Source organism: Zalophus californianus, chromosome 8 (genome assembly GCF_009762305.2).
Source record: "Zalophus californianus isolate mZalCal1 chromosome 8, mZalCal1.pri.v2, whole genome shotgun sequence".
Taxonomy (NCBI): Eukaryota; Metazoa; Chordata; class Mammalia; order Carnivora; family Otariidae; genus Zalophus; species Zalophus californianus.
Window position 1 is genome coordinate 117,496,653 of NC_045602.1, and position 19,414 is coordinate 117,516,066.

At 44.4% G+C, this 19,414-nt stretch overlaps 1 long non-coding RNA gene across 1 annotated transcript in view; it reads right to left on the bottom strand.

The window, feature by feature from the left end:
• The window catches only part of LOC113937050, a 58,308-nt gene that overhangs the window by 35,958 nt on the left and 2,936 nt on the right, over nt 1–19,414 (bottom strand). The window lies entirely within an intron of this gene.

The window sequence follows — 19,414 nt, forward strand, 5'->3', positions numbered from 1 at the left end:
ATTTCGGCTCAGATCATGATCTCAGGGTCATGACATCAAGCCCCACACTGGGCTCTGTGCTCAGTGCAGAATCTGCTTGAGATTCTCTCTCCCTCTCCCTCTATCCCTCCCATTTGTGCGTGCTTGCTCTCTATAAAATACATAAATAAATCTTAAAAAAAAAAAAGAGAACTCAAGAAATTTGAAAATCCATGGGTGGGATTTTTTTCTGGGGAAGTACAAGAAATAAGCGAAATTTAAATAGAGTAATTCACATCAAGAAAGTGAAAATAGGGGCACCTGGCTGACTCAGTTGGAGGAGCCTGCAACTCTTGACTTTGAGATCCTGAATTTGAGTCCCACAATGGGGTGTAGAGATTAAAAAAAAAAAAAAAAAGTGAAAATAAAATATTTGCAAATCACATCTGATTAGAGGCTTACATATAAAGAACTCTCACAACTCAATAATAAAAAGATAAATAACCAATTTAAAAATGATCAAAGGATAGGAACAGACATTTCTCCAAAGATAAGCAAACAGGGCGCCTGGGTGGCTCAGATGGTTAAGCGTCTGCGTTCGGCTCAGGTCATGATCCCAGGGTCCTGGGATTGAGTCCTGCATCGGGCTCCCTGCTCCTTGGGAGCCTGCTTCTCCCTCTGCCTCTCTCTCTCTCTCATGAATAAATAAATAAAATCTTTAAAAAAAAAAAAAAAACAAAGATAAGCAAACAGCCAGTAGGCAAATGTACAGATGCTCAACATCATTAGGCATTAGGGAAATTAATGGCTATAATAATAATAATTTTAAAAACCTAGAAAATAACAAGGTTGGGAAAGATTTAAAGAAATTAGAACCGTCACACACCACGGGAGGAAATGTAAATGGTGCAGCTTGGGAAAATAGTCCAGCAGTTCCTCAAAAGGCTGAACAGTTACCACGTGACTCAGCAATTCTACTCCTAGGTATACTCCCCAGAAAATGAAAACATACATCCACGCAAAAACTTCTACACAAATGCTCATAGCAGCATTATTCAAAATAGCCAAAAACCAGACACAACCCCGATGTCCATCAACTACTGAACAGATAAGTAAATATTGTTGCTCCATGCACCAGAATGTTATTCAGCACCAAAAAGAATGGAGTGCTGATTCATGTTACAACATGGATACACCTCAAAAACACTATGCTAAATCAAAGAAGTCCTTAACAAAAGACCACGAATTGCATGATTCTATTTACATGAAATGTCTCCAATGGGCCAATCTATAGAGAATGAGGTGTATCAGTGTTAGCCGATGGCTGGGGGTAGGGAGAACGCAGATGGGGAGTGAAGCTGATTATGCTGACGGTCGCACGACTCTTTAAATATGCGAAAACTAACTGAATTGTACACTTTAAATTGGTGAATTTCCAGTATGTAATTTATTTAACAATAAAGCTGTTAAAACAAATAGTAACTATTCAAAATAAATCTTCCTAAGCTAATGTTTGTGTAAACTTTTTCTTTTCAAAGGCTAGTACATTGAAACTATTAGAACTTCCATTTCATTTCTTGTAAATTTTTTTATTTCCTTCTATTATATGCCCCATTAGGTCTGATAAACCAATCAAAACAAACCTTAAATTTAAGACATGTTACAATTTAACTTATTTAACACTACAAAGTAGGAAAATATTTCAGACCCCTCCAGACACACTGCAAACTTTCAGCTTCAGATCTGTGACCACAGCCATGTGCCAAAATAAACCAAGAAACACAAAAACCCACTAGCCTCAATGGGCTGTTCTCCTTTTGATGCTTTCTTAATTCTCCCAATATTTTCTTAATTGATTTGAGCTTGCAAATAGGCAAGCAAACTATAAAAAAAAAAAAAAACTAACAAATCAGAGTTTCCCACATTCCCCACTGAAGAGAGAACAGACCCCCACTGTCCTGTTAAGAGATCAACAAATACACCATAAAAACAATTGTCGATCACTGCTGCCAGCAATGGGAAATAGTTTGGACAAGAACTAAAACCAAAACAGAGTCTGAAAACAAAGAACAAAGAAAACAAAAATGAAAGAAAACAAGAAAGAGAAAGAGAGAGACAGGTGGTATGGGGGGGAGGAACAGAGTCAGGAAAGGTAGTTTTAATGATGGTTAAAGCCTGTGTGGGGGCGCCTGGGTGGCTCAGTCGTCAGGCATCTGCCTTTGGCTCAGGTCATGATTCCAGGGTCCTGGGATCGAGCCCCGCATCGGGCTCCCTGCTCAATGGGCAGCCTGCTTCTCCCTCTCCACCGCTTGTGTTCTCGCTCTAATAAATAAATAATAAAATCTCTAAAAACAAAAACAAAAACCTCTGAGACTTCCATTGCAGACAACAGTGTAACTGGCTCTGGCAAGTAAGTCCCTGAGCATCCCAATGGGATGTCCTCCAAATTCAAGGCGTAATGTTCAAGAAATTAGACATGACTCTAGAGCATTCTACAAAATACCTGACCAGTACCCAAAACTGGCAAGGTCATCAGAAACAAATTTACAAATCTGGAAACAATTCAAATATCTTTCAAATGATAAATGGTTAAATAAAATGTAGTATATTCATCCAATGGAATGTTCTTCATCAATAAGAAGGAACCGATGGCCTAAAGATACACACAACGTGGGTGAGTCTCAATTGCATTCTTCTAAAAGAAAGAAGCAAACTCAAAGGCTTTATATATATGACCCCATTTTATATGATAGTCTGAATATGGCAGAACCATAGGACAGACAACAGCATAGTGGGCTGCCGGGGGCACGAGGTGGGAAGAGAGACTGTGGGGGCCTGAGGGAATTCGGGGGGTGACGAAACCACTCTGGATCGTGACTGTGGTGCTGATTATGTAGTAGTATATGTTTGTTAAGACTCATTTTTTTGGGCACCTGGGTGGCTCAGTTAAGCGACTGCCTTTGGCTCAGGTCATGATCCTGGAGTCCCGGGATCGAGTCCTGCATCGGGCTCCCTGCTCAGCAGGGAATCTGCTTCTCCCTCTGACCTTCCCCCTTCATGCTCTCTCTATCTCATTCTCTCTCTCAAATAAATAAATAAAATCTTTAAAAAAAAAAAAGACTCATTTTTTTAGGGGCACCTGGGTGGCTCAGTTGTTGGGCGTCTGCCTTCGGCTCAGGTCATGATCCCGGGGTCCTGGAATCGAGCCCCGCATCGGGCTCCCTGCTCAGCAGGAAGCCTGCTTCTCCCTCTCCCCCTCCCCCTGCTTGTGTTCCCTCTCTCACTGTGTCTCTGTCAAATAAATAAATAAAATCTTCAAAAAAAAAGACTCATTTTTTTAAAAGGGTGAATTTTTACTATATTAAAATGAACCAAGGAATTAATACCTAACACATTGCAAGAAAAAGTTGGGGCATCTAATAGGCAAACGGGCAAAGCATATAAAAAGGAGATTCACAAAAGGGAAATTTCAACTAACAAGTACAACAGAACGACCTCACTGGTGTTAAGAAAGCAAATCAGAAACAGGCCACATTATACTCATCAGATTGCCAAACATGAGAGAGAGAGAGAGAGAAAGAATACTGAACCCTGGCAAAGATGGAGAGAAAGGGGGCTCCTCCTACAGGTGGCAGGATACAGACTGGGGCACTCATGCATGAGGGCGGGCACCCGATGGTACCTGGGAACAAGGAAACCCTTTAAGGCTCAGCAATTGTACTGAGAAATCCGTGCTGAGGCCCAGAAGGAGCAGGACAAGATGTTCCCTGAAGCAGCCTTGATGAGAGCAGTGCGTTGGAGGGAACCTACGTGTCTGTGATGAGGAGAATGAAAAAGTGAAATGTGATGGACGCATGCTGTGGAGTACTGGGCAGCTCTGTGATGCAATGAACTGAACGTTCACGCAACATGGATAGATATTAAAAATAATGGGGGAGGAGACAGAATGAGAGCTGTAAAAATGTACTATTTTTTAAGATGTTATTTTTTTAAGTAATCTCTACACCCAACGTGGGGTTTGAACTCACAACCCCGAGATCAAGAGTCACGTGCTCCACCGATCAAGCCAGCCAGGCGCCCCCTTAAATGTAATATTAAAACGTGCATGGGATTTTAAAACCAGCAGAGGATTCTCCATATATTATTCAAGGACCCAGAGAAAACATTTTAGAGAGGATCTGTAGAGTGGGGGCGGGGGCACAGGAGGGAGGACTAGAAGAAACACACGGGTGATAGTGCGTCAAGATGGCTATGGGTCATGATGGGGACAGGGGAGGAAAAGGAGGAGGTGGGGGCCACGGGGTTGGGAAAAGAGAAACTGCGGGACACTTACAGAAGAGTCCCTGAAATTAACGGGCTCCTCCCCTGACAGATCAATTTCCATTGGGATAGGCTTGCCGTCAGGGGGTAGACAATAAATGGCTGAGGTTTACCTGACGTTCAGAAGCACCCTTGGTCACCCTAAAACTGATGAGAAAAGAAAGCCAAACAGGGGACGGGACTTTGCCTAGAGTCTCCATGCTGGAGTGTGGGGCGAAGTGGGGAGAAAGATCAGAGGGGCCAGATCTGATGGGCCTTCGATGCCAGGTGACTGCGTCTGGTTTTCTCTCTTCACGGCTGCCCCCCCTGCCCCCGAGCACCAGGGAGTCTTTGAGGGTCTGAAGCGGGACAGAGCTTGATCAGATTGGCCTGAGAGAGAGCCATGTGGATGTAGGTGACGAGACTCGACAGGAGACTGGGTGCCCAGTACCAACAAGCATCTATCCCAAGCCTATTACGGGGGGCGTTAGGGGGGTCCACAGTGAAGAAACCAGTTCACCATGGAGCAAGGAAGGGAGAGACAACAAGGACAAAACCCATCGTTACAAACCCGGTTAAGTGTGATGTAGCAAACTGAACAACACGGGGCAGGAAGGCCGGGAGACCAGTCCTGAGAGGTCAGGGCCAGCCTTCCTGAGGTGACATTTAAGCTAAAATCAGGGGAAATAACAAGGGTTAAAAAACAAACAAAAAGCACTCTGTGGACATGAACTTGGCAGGAAGCAGAGTGGTGGGGCTGAGTCTGGTGGGAGATGAGAGTGAGGCAGAGGCAAAGTGATGCCTTTAGAGCCCTCTAGGACCCTGGGGAGTTTGGACAGGACTCTAAAGTGCCATGGGAACCACCGGAGGGTTTCCAGCAGGGACAGACTTTTGTGTTTACTGGGCACTTACTACAGACTATGTGCCTAGCTCTATATTATACATGGATAATTGAATCTTATTCCCCCCCCGCCGAGTTATTATTAACCCAATTCACACCTAAGGAAACTGAAGCAGGAAAAGGTTAAATGACCTACTCAGGGCAAGGTCACACAACTAGTAAGAGAAAGACTTACACTCAATCACTATAGGATGCTGCTCAATAAAATAACAGCCCACATTTAATGAGCAATTACTATATGCCAGGCAATCTGATTCCAGGGCCCCTGCACTTCCCATGTCACTGACCAAAAGAAGGGATCTTTTTAAGAATTCTTTGGGCTGTAAAATTATACGGGAAAATCCCAGTCCCTCTTTGGACCTCAGTGTCCTCACACATTAAACAGAAAGGCCAGACTTGTACCAGGGAACACGACAGCTAACAGGGCCTTCGGTATCCCAACCGTGGCCCAGCCAGGGGCAGTGGCAAGCACAAGGTCACCTAGTCAATTCCGACAAAACACTCAGAACGTCCAGCCTAGTCTGCTGTCCTGATGCCAGCGGCCTCCTGAGGACCTCCGAGGTCCCTTCAATTCTAAGATGTTAGGATCCCACGTCCAGGCACCAGTAGCCCAGGCCCATGGAGCCCTTGAGAGCCTCTGGCTGGCTCTTGGGCACCTTGCTGCAGAGCTGCCACTCGCGGCGGGCAGCAGTAGCCCGAGGCAGTGACCACAGTGGCAACCAAAAAGGACATCACCTGGACGACCTTTCCCCCCACCACACCCCTGCCCCACACCCACACACATCCACTGAGTCACTCGGGCAGACCACTGGTCTCCATTTCCACCACATCTGCCAAATAATGGAAAACAGTAGAAGCAGCTTCATCGGTCATTGTGAAGTTGGCAGTTACTTTACATAATCACCTAACGTGGGACCTAACTCTATAAACTTGTAGAAATTACCAGCACCTCTCCCCTGGCTAGAAATTAACTTCCCAGAAGGGGTAAAGTAGACCTTCCCTGGAGCTTGGTCTTGTCTTCATCCCCAGAATTCTTGCAGAAGGCCCACTATGTATAAAATCCTGGGGGTGGGGGGGACATGCCAGGACCTTCTTTATTATTTTATTTTTATTGTTTATTTTTGAGAGAGAGAGAAAGAGCCAGGGGGCGGGGGGAGCAGTGGGAGAAGAAGGGAGAGAATCCCAAGCAGAGTCCCCGCCCAGTGCAGAGCCTGACACGGGGCTCGATCTCATGACCCTGAGATCATGGCCTGAGCCGAAATCAAGAGTCGGATGTTTAAGCAACTGAGCCACTCAGGCACCCTTTATGAATTGTTTTAATGTTTGATTTATAAACATTTATTTCCTCAGATTTATTTCGGCACATACAGAAGGCCCTGGGGGCACCTGGATGGCTCAGTCGGTAGAGAAGCTGACTCAACTTCAGCTCAGGTCATGATCTCAGGATGGTGAGATCAAGCCCCTCATTGACAGGCTCTGCCCTCAGCAGGGAGTCTGCTTCTCCCCTTTCCCTCTCCCTCTGCCCCTCCCCCTCACTTGCACGCATAAGCTCTCTCTCTCTCAAATAAATCTTTTTATTTATTTATTTTTAAAGATTTTATTTATTTATTTGAGAGAGAGAGAATGAGAAACAGCACGAGAGGGAAGAGAGTCAGAGGGAGAAGCGGACTCCCCGCTGAGCAGGGAGCCCGATGCGGGACTCGATCCCGGGACTCCAGGATCATGACCTGAGCCAAAGGCAGTTGCTTAACCAACTGAGCCACCCAGGGGCCCTAAAATAAATCTTTTTTAAATAAACAAATCGATTCATATAAATCTTCACATGTCCCCCCAATTTTACAGATGAGGCTCTGGGGCCTGAGGTCACCCTAAAAAGGAATTGGGGCTCACAGCTGAGGTTAAGATATAGTACTAATAGCTGAACGAAGCCTGTTTCTTGGCTTATAAGATACACAAGTACATATGAGGCATCCCAACTTTACATCGAAAGGCTCTGGGAAAATAATTTTGAGACCAGAGGTAACACAATGGAGTAGTTAGGAGAAGAAAATTAGGTTGCAGTCCTGGTTCTGCCATTTATTAGCTGTATGAACTTGTCCATGTTATTGAACCTCTCTGAGGGCTCAGTTTTTCAGCCATAACATGAAGATAACTCTCTGGGGCGCCTGGGTGGCTCAGTCAGTTAAGCGTCTGCCTTCGGCTCAGGTCATGATCCCAGGGTCCTGGGATCCAGCCCCACATCGGGCTCCCTGCTCAGTGGGGAGTCTGCTTCTCCCTCTCCCTTTGCCCCTCCCCCTGCTTGGGTTCGTGCTCACTCACACTCTGTCTTTCTAATAAATAAATAAAACCTTAAAAAAAATACAGAGATAACTTGCACCTCAAAGAGTTGTTACGGGGATTAAACAAGATTAAAAAGTACATAGGACAGTGCCTGGTACATAGAAAGTGCTTTCTTTTTTAAGTTATTACATAAAATGAATTTTAAAATAGACATACTGAATGTGCCCTGAAAGTGGTTTTATAGGAAACAACACTTTGGTAATATAAATACAGTTCAGAGGACTCTAGTAGGAATTCACAAGCTCTGGAGCGGACAGAAGTCCCAAAAGCTAAGAAAAAATGCCATCAATAGTGATACACTGGAAATAACAAAATATATTGGATTGGCTGGTAAGTGAAACCCCATTCCATACGTACAATGGTGTAAAAGAGAATATGAGCACTGCGTGCAAGGGAATAAAAGCAAGCCACAGTGCAAAAATATAATGAAGGAATTGCTACCTGGTACCCTTGGCAGAGGTAAATATATCAGCAAAATCTGGTACAAAGCGGCAAAACCCACCCTTGTGGGGATGTTGCGTGTTGCCACCCATCCCACTAGGGGTCGCCCAAGGTCACCCAGAGAACTGGGGACAGCGTTCAATTCCTAGCCCAGTCTGCTTTCTGGGACACCAGCGGCCTGTAAACCCGCCAAGGGCCTCCCTTACTAAGCTGCACAAGGGACCGGTGGCCCCACGCCCACTGAGCCCTTAGGAGCTCAAAGGAAGGGATCCTTCAGAGTGGGGTGCCTGAGAGCCGCACTTCGCAGCATGGCACTCCCAGGCACAGCACGGGCACATTACCCTGCCGGAGGGGAAAACGCAAGGTGCATTTTTTAGGAAGGGGGCAAAGGGGCGAAGAGGATATTACCCCCATTTTACAAGTGAGGAAATTGAGGAGCAAATGATTAAGCAAACTGCCCAGGGTCACCCTGCTCGGGAACTTCAGAGCCACAAGTCCCACCAGGTGGGTCAGAACCTTGTCACTTGGTTCCTAACGCCCCACCCTCAGATGGGCCTGGGAGAAAAACCGGTAAGCACAGTCTGAAGGAGGGGCCATGAACAGATGGCTACTTGCTCCCCGCAAGGTCCCTCCACGCCTTCCTCAACGGGCCCAAGAAGGCTGTCTGCTTCCCCCATCAGCCATGACACTTGAGGACAGGGTCAAGGCCTTTTCTTGGCTCCCCCTCCTAGCAGAATCCCAAAGCTGCAGGCTAAGTTTATTTACTCAGCCAGGGCCCCCGACCACTCCAAAGGGCTCATCTTCAGGGCTCAAGGGCCCAATTTCCTCCCTGTCCTGCCCCCCATCCTTGCCCCAGGCCTCCTGGATTTCCCAGCCTCTCCTCAAACCCTGTCAGTTCTACGCCCAGAACCCCACTCAAGTCCCTACACCATCTACTGCTCCCAGCCTGGACTGGAACCCCTTTCTCAGGCCTCTGCACATCATGTGGACTGCTGTGATAGTCTTTTGTTCTCATTTTTTAAAATTGAAGTATCATTTATATAGAGAAAAAAGTATAATTTATATAGAGAAAAATGCACACCTTTTAAGCATACTGCTCCACGAGCTGCCCTGCCCCAGCCTCTTCACCAGCCTTCCTGATTGTCCCCGACCTGCCTCTCATCCATCCTCCACGGGGTGCTTTCGGGTTGCTCTTCCCAAGTATGTCTGACCCTATCACTGCCCTGGCCAAAACCCTCCAGCAGCTCCCCCTGCTCTAAGGATAGAGACCCACAGAAACAGATTAGAAACACTCCTTGCCCTTGAGAGAGAGAAATATAAAGTCAGACATAAATCCGCCTGCCCTTAAGAAAGGAATTCATTTCAGTTAAAGGGGAAACTGTTAGGCACAAGGTACTTGGGTCTTAAAGGATTTTGTTTATCCAGATGCTGAGCTGTAAAATGCCTCCATCTGGGAAGATGAGAAAGTAAATTTACAACCTAGTGAACAAAGAGCAGAGTTTAACTGCCTATGTAAGCTGTTGGTCAACTTAAATTTAATGTATGAGAAAATTTAACCACTCGTTGCATGTTTACATCTCATTGTCTTTGTTTAATAAAATTCACCCACTTTAAGTGAAAAATGAAATTAATGTTGGCAAACGTGTGCTCATTCCCCTTTTCGGTCCAGCCCACCTCCCCACCTGATCTACTTTTCATAGATTCCTTTCTCTTTTCTAGAGTTTTATGTGAAGAGGCCATACAATAGTCACGCTTTTGTGTCTAGCTTCTCTCACTTGGCATATTTGTGAGACTCATTCACGTTGCTGCATGTATCTGTAGTTCTCTTTCATAGGCGCGTAGTTAAGTATTCCATCACACGAATATAACACCGTTTCTTTTCCTTTCACCAGCTGATGCCTATCTGGGCAGCTTACATTTTGGGGCTACCATGCACAAGGTGGTTATGGACATTCATGCACCGGTTTGTGTGTGGACATATACTTCGTTCTCTACCAAAAAATGACAGGTTTCTCTGCAGTGCCTCCTGCTATTCCATGCAAAAATTAAGTATTCTCTTGGTATTGATTTGATTGCAGAAGCCTGTCTTTCCCACATGAAACACACACACACACACACACATCGATTTGTGAAACACAGATCAGAAAACCGTAGGAAGTCATAAAATGTAACTAGTAAAAATTTTTTTGGTGCAACTTGCCCTTACTGTTTCCCAAGCGTTAGGCACAGCATGGTATAAGCATTTTACCATTTATCTCTCACGACAGGCTTGTAAGGAGATAGTGCTGTTAGTCCCATTTCCCATATGGGAAGCTGGGCTCAGGGAGGGGAAGGCAATGACCCAAGCCACACCTAAGCAAGGGTCCACCAGGGCCAGGGTACATCCTAGGCCAGGGCTTGAAGACTAGTTCCACCACTTGGTAGACTCTCCTTGGGCCTCAGTGTGATGATTTATTCAGCCATCACAGATCTCTGAGACTCTTCTAGAAAGTCCTGGCTTCAAATATTCTGCTCCCACAAATAAGTAAAACGTCCAGGAAATGCCAACATATTCGCCAACCGCAGCTGGAAGTCAGGACAATAAACCCAGCTCGCGGAGCCAGGTGGGACATTCTCTGACTCGACTGCTGGCCCCACACAACTCTCCAGTTAATCTGGGTTTAGGGAAATCCCTTGAGGGGCTGGACCAAAGTAGATAGTGCCCAACCTTTGAGAAGCCAAAGAAACAAACAAAAGCAGCCATTAAATGGCTCTACAGATGGCAGAGGAAGAGATCTGGTTTTGCTTCAGAGAAGAAACGGGTGAGAGGAGAAGGAAGAAGGGTCTCGAAATGGAGGGAAGGGGAGACCAGAGCCCGGAGCAGGTGAGGGAAGGCTGGGTACTGCTGGGCCATGACAAACCCTTCAGTAGCCGGGCCACCAGAGGATGCCCATGGACGGGGAACGTGGAAATCAGAGTCCTCTGTGTTTCTGTAAAGTACACCTTCCCTCTCACCCTCTGACTGTAAATGGCTTACTCCACATGTGTTAGCAAGGCTTGATGAGGCGTGGGAAGGCTGAGGGGAGAGACCCTGAGAGAGGTGATGGGGAAAGTGACTGACATGAGGAGACTCTACAGAACCAGGGCATGCTTGTAGGCAAGCAGGCTCCAGGGCCCAAGATGGTGGCAAATGAGAACGTCCAGCAATCTGCAGGCACCTTGGGAAGGACTTCCCTGGAGTAGAGAACAGAATTCCAGTTGGTCTTATCAAGACCCAGGATAGGAAGATCTGGCTGACAAAGAACACCTGAGTGAGTCTGGAACTGCTAAGAATATAGGAGCTGGAAGAACACCTGAGGACACACCTGGAGAGGCAGGGCAGTTGGTGTGAGATTAAGTACATGGATTTAGGAGTCAGACTGTGTGGGTTTAAAATACTAGAGATAAAGAGAAACACTCTATAGTGACAAAAGGGTCAATCCATCAGAAAGAAACATTTTAAACATATCTGTACCTGACAACAGCACCAAAATATATGAGGCAAAAACTGACAGAAATAAAGGGAAAAACAGACAATTTGACAATCCACACTGCTCTTGTTTTTCCCCAAAGCTCATTTGTCTCAGGGTCTCTGCCCTTGGTATGTCCTCTGCCAGCAACAGCCTTCTAAAGATCCACGTGTGGCTGGAGTTTCCAATTCATTAAAGATTCTAGTCAGTGTCACCTCCTGAGATGGCGTTCCTTTAACCAACTTATCCACAGTAGCTCAACCTCTCACTCCCTATGCAGTTCTCTGGTTTCTTTTTCTTCTGAGTATCTCTGACATTACCTGCTAACTGCCTGCTTCCCTTCATTAGAATGTAATCTCCATGAGGCGAGGGCTTTGCCTGATATCCTGCATCCCCCTGCCGCCCCGTTCCTAGATCAGAGCCTGGCACAGCATGTGCTCAGGAAATATCTGTTGAAGTGGAACAGAAAATGCACTAATAGGACACACAGACAAATGGGACTTCATATATGGTACAGGGATAAAGGTGACACCTCAAACCAAAGGGAGAAAGGCAGACTAGTTGACACAGGGCGTTGGAACCACTGGGGAGCCATGTGGGGAAAAAAAATTTAAGTTGAAGCAGGTGGATTTATCACAAGTATGTAACTTGACTCCTTCTTAAAACTCCACTTTCAAAATGCAAAAACCCACAAGAAAAAGCAGAACAGAAGAGGGGACCACAATGAAATTTTTGAGGCTGGAAAGTAAATGGACAAGTACTATCATACAGCAACACCAAGCAGGCAATATGAAAAGGTGACAGTTTAGCCTGATTTACACTAAAAATTCCTTAAAAGGCTCAGAAATTAGTGGTAGGAAGATTGGTAAGAACAAGGGTTTAAAAAGCAGCTTAAAAACTCCAACGAGTAGATTCCTAGATCCCCTCCTTACACTACCCACCCTCTCTCCTCATGGGGGGCAGACCCTGGCAGATCAGAAACGTATTTTTAGGAGGGAGTAGAAGAAGGTCCCTGGACAGGTGGACACGGAGCACAGGAGACAGAGAAGGTACCAGCAACAGAGGGATTATACAAATGTCCACGTATTAACCATTGAGGATGTCCAGAACCTCGGCCCTCTTGCTCCACTCAGCTCTTGGAACACTGCCAGAGAGGCAGAGCACTCACAGTACTAAATGGGGAGACCTGCCCCAGGGCGTTCATACCCCACTCAACTCCCAGCAAAATGGGAAGAATGGACCCCTGTGAGGACATTTCATCAAGAAACTCCAGTCCACTAAGGAAGAGGAGATTCTAGAACTTTCTAGAGAAGAAAAAGTAGGTCAGGTACACAGCATCAGTATTCAGAATGACTCGGGACTTCCCAACTGCAATACTGAAAGCTGAGAGACAGCAGAGTAATGCCTTCAAAATATGACGAAACTTCTGGGTATATACCCAAAATAATTGAAAACAGGGACTCGAACGGATATTTGTACACCATGTTCACAGCGGCAGTATTCACAACACCCAAAAGGTGGAAAGAACCCAAGCATCTACTGATGGATGAATGGATAAACAAAATGTGATCTATCCATAAAAGAGGATAAGAGGTAATTCCCGAAAAGAACCAGGAAGCTCTTCAAGTGCAAAGAGAAAGGTCTCTAGTGAAAAAGGCAAGGTGAAGAACAGAGTGCGTGAAGTGACATTCACTTAAGGGCCTCTTTTAAAAGTTTTATTTCAGTGTCAAAATTAGGGTAAAGTGCAAGAAATTTCATTTTCCAAAAGGCCAGAGGGGACAAATTATACCCAGATCTTCTGAAGGGATCAGGCTTTAACTCTGCCAAAATATTCATCCTAAGGGTTGAAGGCAGATCCATGTTTTGTGTGACCTAAAACATATAATGGGGGGGGGGGGGCTTCCCTAAGAATATAAAATATACAAAATTGGAAAAAATGTGAATATTTCTTCAAAAATGAGAAAAATTATAGCAAACTACAACCTTTTTAAAAACAAATATCATGGGGCACCTGGGTGGTTCAGTCAGTTAAGCATCTGCCTTCGGCTCAGGTCATGGTCCCATGGTCCTGGGATGGAGCCCCACATTGGACTCCCTGCTCGGCGGGAAGCCTGCTTCTCCCTCCCCCACTCCCCGTACTTGTGTTCCCTCTCTCGCTGTGTCACTGTCAAATAAATAAATAAAATCTTAAAAAAAAATCTTTAAACAAAAAAAAACCCCAAATATCACGAATATCACAAAATCCAGAAAAATAATATTTTCTTTTTAACTGCCTGAAACACCTCTGTAAGTCTTTTTTCCTACTTCTGGGGCCATATACTCTGATGGTTCTTCATATGAGAAGGGTTTTGTAATGTTCTTTTTTTTTTTAAGACTTTATTTGACAGAGAGACAGCGAGAGAGGGCACACAAGCAGGGGGAGTGGGAGAGGGAGAAGCAGGCCTCCCGCTGATCAGGGAGCCTGATGTGGGGCTTGATCCCAGGACCCTAGGATCATGACCTGAACCAAAGGCAGACGCTTAACGACTGAGCCACCCAGGTGCCCCTAGTAATATCCTTTTATAGAGCGAAAATAAGGATGACTCAGTCTTACTTCTAACATGTACATTTATAACAGTACACACTGCATTATGGAGTACATTCTTGGCAGAAGAAAACTTCCACTTTTAATAAGTGTTAGCAAGAACTGAGTCTTCTGCTTCTATTTTTACAGTCTTTATGATTGAGAGAATTTTCCATAGATCAGCTTCTGACTCCAAATGTTTCAAACCTTGTTTATCTTCCTTACCCACTTTTGGCGCAGACGCTACAGGACACCTGTCCATGGCGATACTACCCCTGTTCCTGCAGCTTTTCTTAAACCAAGACATACTTGAACCACTAGTGGAAGCGACTGCAAACCACATAAACAGATAAAACCAAACTGAGTGTATTCTAACCCAACCATTAGCCAGATCCACGAAATGTCCAGGACAAACATGAGGTCACTTCACAGGAGAACAGTGAGGAGGGAAGTCATATTACAATGAAAATTTCTTTCTTTTTTTTTTTAAGATTTTATTTACTTATTTGAGGGAGAGTGAGAGAGACAGCAAGACTGGGGCAGGGTGAGGGGCTTGGGGGGAGGAACAGACTCCCAGCTGAGCAGAGAGTCCGACGTGGGGCTCCATCCCGGAACCCTAGGATCATGACCTGAGCCAAAGGCAGACACTTAACCAACTGAGCCACCCAGTGGCTTCTTAATTTTGTACATTTTATAGAAACGTATGACCACGGGCGCCTGGGTGGCTCAGTTGGTTAAGCGGCTGCCTTCGGCTCAGGTCATGATCCTGGAGTCCCAGGATCGAGTCCCACATCGGGCTCCCTGCTCAGCAGGGAGTCGGCTTCTCCCTCTGACCCTCTTCCCTCTCATACTCTCTCATTCTCTCTCTCTGAAATAAATCAAATCTTTAAGAAAAAAAAAAAGAAACATATGACCACTTCCAGGGCTTTGGAAGAGACAAGAGTGAGGGTCCTTAAAGCAAAAAGCCATTAGCCTCACGGAGGAGAATCTGTCTCCATCACAGAAGTTCAAAGGCTTTCCTTCCCTGGCCGAAATCTGTCTTTTCATCCTCCAAAATAGTAATCTCAAGATACTCCCTCCTTGAGACATACCATGAAACACAGTGTAAGAACTCACTGCCTTGGAAAAGGTGACATCACACATCCAAGAAGATGGGAAAAATGATAAGAAATGGTACATCATTCAGAAAAAAAAGTTATTGGGATTCTTAGCCTCACACTGTAAACCAAAATCAAGTCCAGATGCAGTAAAGGGTTAAATGTTAAAAATTAGGCCTTGAAGGAACAAAATAAAAAAATGTAGGTGAATATCCTTTGATTGCTTGTATTCTTTCCTAGCCCAAAAGCAATGGGCAATACCACAAAGACTGACATTTGACCAAGTGAAAAGTTTAAACATAAACAAACAAAAAGGGAGCCTAGCTGGCTCTGTTGTAAGAGTGTGTGACTCTTAATCTCGGGGTTGTGAGTTTGAGCCTCATATGGGGCAAAGAGTTTACTTTAAAAAAAGAAAAAAGCTCAACAACAGTCGGCTTCAGGGAAATACAAATCAAAACCACAATGAGATACCACCTCACACCAATCAGAATGGCTAAAATTAATAAGTCAGAAAACAAATGTTGGTGAGGATGTGGAGAAAGCGGAACCCTCTTAAACTGCTGGTGGGGATGCAAGCTGGCACAGCCACTCTGGAAAACAGTATGAGGTTCCTCAGAAAGTTAAAAATAGAGCTACCATAAGACCCAGCAACTGCACTACTAGGTATTTACCCCAAAGATACAAATGTAGTGATCCGAAGGGGCACCTCAACCCCAATGTTTATATCAGCAATGTCCACAATAGCCAAACTATAGAAAGAGCCCAGATGTCCATCGACAGATGAATGGATAAAGAAGATTGGTGTGTACACACACACACACACACACACACACACACACACGCACAATGGAATATTACTCAGCCATCAAAAAAAAAAGAAATCCTGCCATTTACAACAATGTGGATGGAACTTGAGGGTATTATGCTAAGCGAAATAAGTCAATCAGAGAAAGACAATTATCATATGATCTCACTCATATGTAGAATTTAAGAAACAAGGCAGAGGATCATAGAGGAAGAGAGGAAAAAAATGAAACAAGACAAAACCAGAGAGGGAGACAAACATAAGAGACTCTTAATCTCAGGAAACAAACTGAGGATTGCTATGGGGAGGGGGGTTTGGGAGGATAGGGAGTGATGGACATTAAGGAGGGCACTTCATGTAATGAGCACTGGGTATTACACGCAACTGATGGATCACTGAACTCTACCTCTGAAACTAATAATACACTACATGTTAATTAATTGAACTTAAATAAAATTTAAGAAATAAAAATAAATGAACAAAAATAATAATAAACAGAACAAAAACAACCCAGCTTAGGAAACATGTAAGGCAGGGGCGCCTGGGTGGCTCAGTCATTAAGCGTCTGCCTTCGGCTCAGGTCATGATCCCAGGGTCCTGAGATCCAGCCCTGCATCAGGCTCCCTGCTCTGCCAGAAGCCTGCTTCTCCCTCTCCCACTCCCCCTGCTTGTGTTCCCTCTCTCACTGTGTCTCTCTCTGTCAAATAAATAAATAAAATCTTTTAAAAAAAATAGAAAAGAAAAAAATGTAAGGCAAACAATAATCTTGGGGGGAAAAAAACCTACCTGTAGCAAATAAAATAAACAAGGGTTAAGCATCCTTCCTACTGAAAAGAGCTTGCAAGTCGGAAAGAAACTCAAGACTCCAAAAGATGTGCAGATAATTCACAAGTGACAAATGCCCAACAGTTACGATATATTAAGATATTCAATCTCACTAATAATAAAAAAATGCAGATTAAAAGAACCAAAGGCTATTCTTCAGCCATCAAAGAAGATTCACACAAAACTGCTAGCACCTCCTACCTCCTGTGGCAAACACTGCTATGGAGAGTGCACCAGGTTTATGCCCTAAAAATATCCATTCTTACTATTTGGCCCAGTAATTCCACTTAAGAGAATCTATTTCAGGAAATTCTCAAAATTGCAAAGATATTTATGTAGAAAATGCTAATTGCAGCCCTGTTGAAATGGGAAGGGGTGAGGAATGTAAATAAGAGCCTGGAAGAGAGAAAACACCTCTCAGGATGTGTGTATGTATTTGCACGTGGAGAAAGCAGAGAAAGGATACATGCAGGTTAGCACTGCTAATGCTAGAAGGTGGGAATGAGGGGGGAGTTATTCACTTTGTCTCTAAAGGCCTCCTGCATTGATTAACTTGCCCTAATTAACACAGCATATTGCTTTTGGAATTAAAAAACATACTCCAGGGTCACCTGGGTGGCTCAGTCAGTTAAGCATCCAACTCTTAGTTTCAGCTCAGGTCATGATCTCCGGATGGTGAGACTGAACCCTTCATTGAGCCCCTCAGCAGGCTCTACACTCAGTGGGGAGTCTGCTTGAGATTCTCTCTCCCTCTGCTCCCCGTCTCCGCCGCGCTCATGCTCTCTCTCTCTCTCAAATAAATAATCTTTAAAAAGAAAAAATAAGGGTGGCTAGGTGATAGACATTGGGGAGGGTATGTGCTATGGTAAGTGCTGTCAATTGTGTAAGACTGTTGAATCACAGACCTGTACCTCTGAAACAAATAATACATTATATGTTAAAAAAAAAAAAAAAAAGGCGCCTGGGTGGCTCAGTCGGTTAAGCAGCTGCATTCAGCTCAGGTCATGATCCCAGGGTCCTGGGACTGAGTCCCGTGTCAGGCTCCCTGCTCAGCATGGAGTCTGCTTCTCCCTCTGCCCCTCACCCCGCTTGTGCTCACTCGCTCTTTCTCTTTCTCTCAAATAAATAAAATCTTAAAAAAAATAAAAAATAAAATAAAAAATAAAAAAAAGAAAGAGAAGATAGCAGGAAGGGAAAAATGAAGGGGGGGAAATCGGATGGGGAGATGAACCATGAGAGACTATGGACTCTGAGAAACTGAGGGTTCCAGAGGGGAGGGGGGTAGGGGGATGGGTTAGCCTGGTCATGGGTATTAAAGAGGGCATGTTCTGCATGGAGCACTGGGTGTTATGTACAAACAATGAATCATGGAACACTACATCAAAAACTAATGATGTAATGTATGGTGATTAACATAATAAAAAAAAGAAAAAAGAAAAACCTCAAAAAAAAGAAGAAAAAATAATATTCCAGAAGAAAATACCCACATATAAAAAAATGAAACTATGCCAAATGGATCTGATCCTCATCTATCCTATCACACGGACCCTAATAAAAGAAATGAAGAAAAATAGTCATTAAGTCTCTCAGGCCCCACAACAGCCAACTCTGCCTGGCTGACTTCTGTAGCCATGATTGGAGGTGCCATACCCAGTGGCTCACAGGTAGAGGAGCAAACTACCAGAAAATCAAAAGTGATTTTCTTAATCCCCAAATTAAAAGCACAACACTCTTATCTTTGTCTAGAAGCCAGAGGGCATTAAGAGAAGAGACTGTGGTATCCCCACATGCAGGTCACTGCCACATCCCAGCCACACCAACACCCCTGAGTTATAATGCTATGACTTGGACCCCTCTGAAGTACCCTTTGATGCAAACTGTTTGCACAGGATAACAAAGATTAGCTAGAACAAAGATTAGCCTGGCCTGTTAGGAAAGTCATGCAGACATATACAACTTTCAGATAATACTCCATAGCACTTAAACCAGCAAAGATAAAAATTTAAAAAGCTGTGGGCAAACAAGCATTTACATATACATATATATATGTATATATATATATATATACATATATATATATAGTTTTCAAAATCAAAAATCAAAATCTCCGCATCAGGCTCCCTGCTCAGCAGAGAGCCTCTGCTGTCCGCCGCCCCCCGCCACCGCTTGTGCTCTTTCTCTCCATCAAATAAATAAATAAAATCTTAAAAAAAAAATCATTTAAGCCTAGATGGTAGAATGCCAAAGAAGGAAAAGACCTTTAGGATTAACATGTCCAACCCTCTCATTTCTCAGATGAAGAAGAAACTGGAACTCATACTGTCAAATGACACACAGAGCTATAAGACACTCTGATAACAGTATCTGCTCTTCCAGATATCACTGAACATAATTCACAAAGGGTTTTCACAGCCGTTATTTTCTTTGACCCTCACCAAATCCAGATGTTTCCACAGATGAGAAAAGGAAGGCTCAAAGGGTTTGGATGATTTGCCTACGTCACCTGGCTCCAAATCCCAAACCCCATACCCCTTTCACCAGCGGGCACTGTTGCCCAAACCATTCCTGACAACCCAGGCAGTGGGTTCCCCAGCTTCAAGCACACAGCCTGTCAAACACTAAGCACTCAAAAATTAGATGAGTGAATACCTCAAATTTGGAGAAAGCTAAGCAAATTGTGAATGATCAACAGAATAT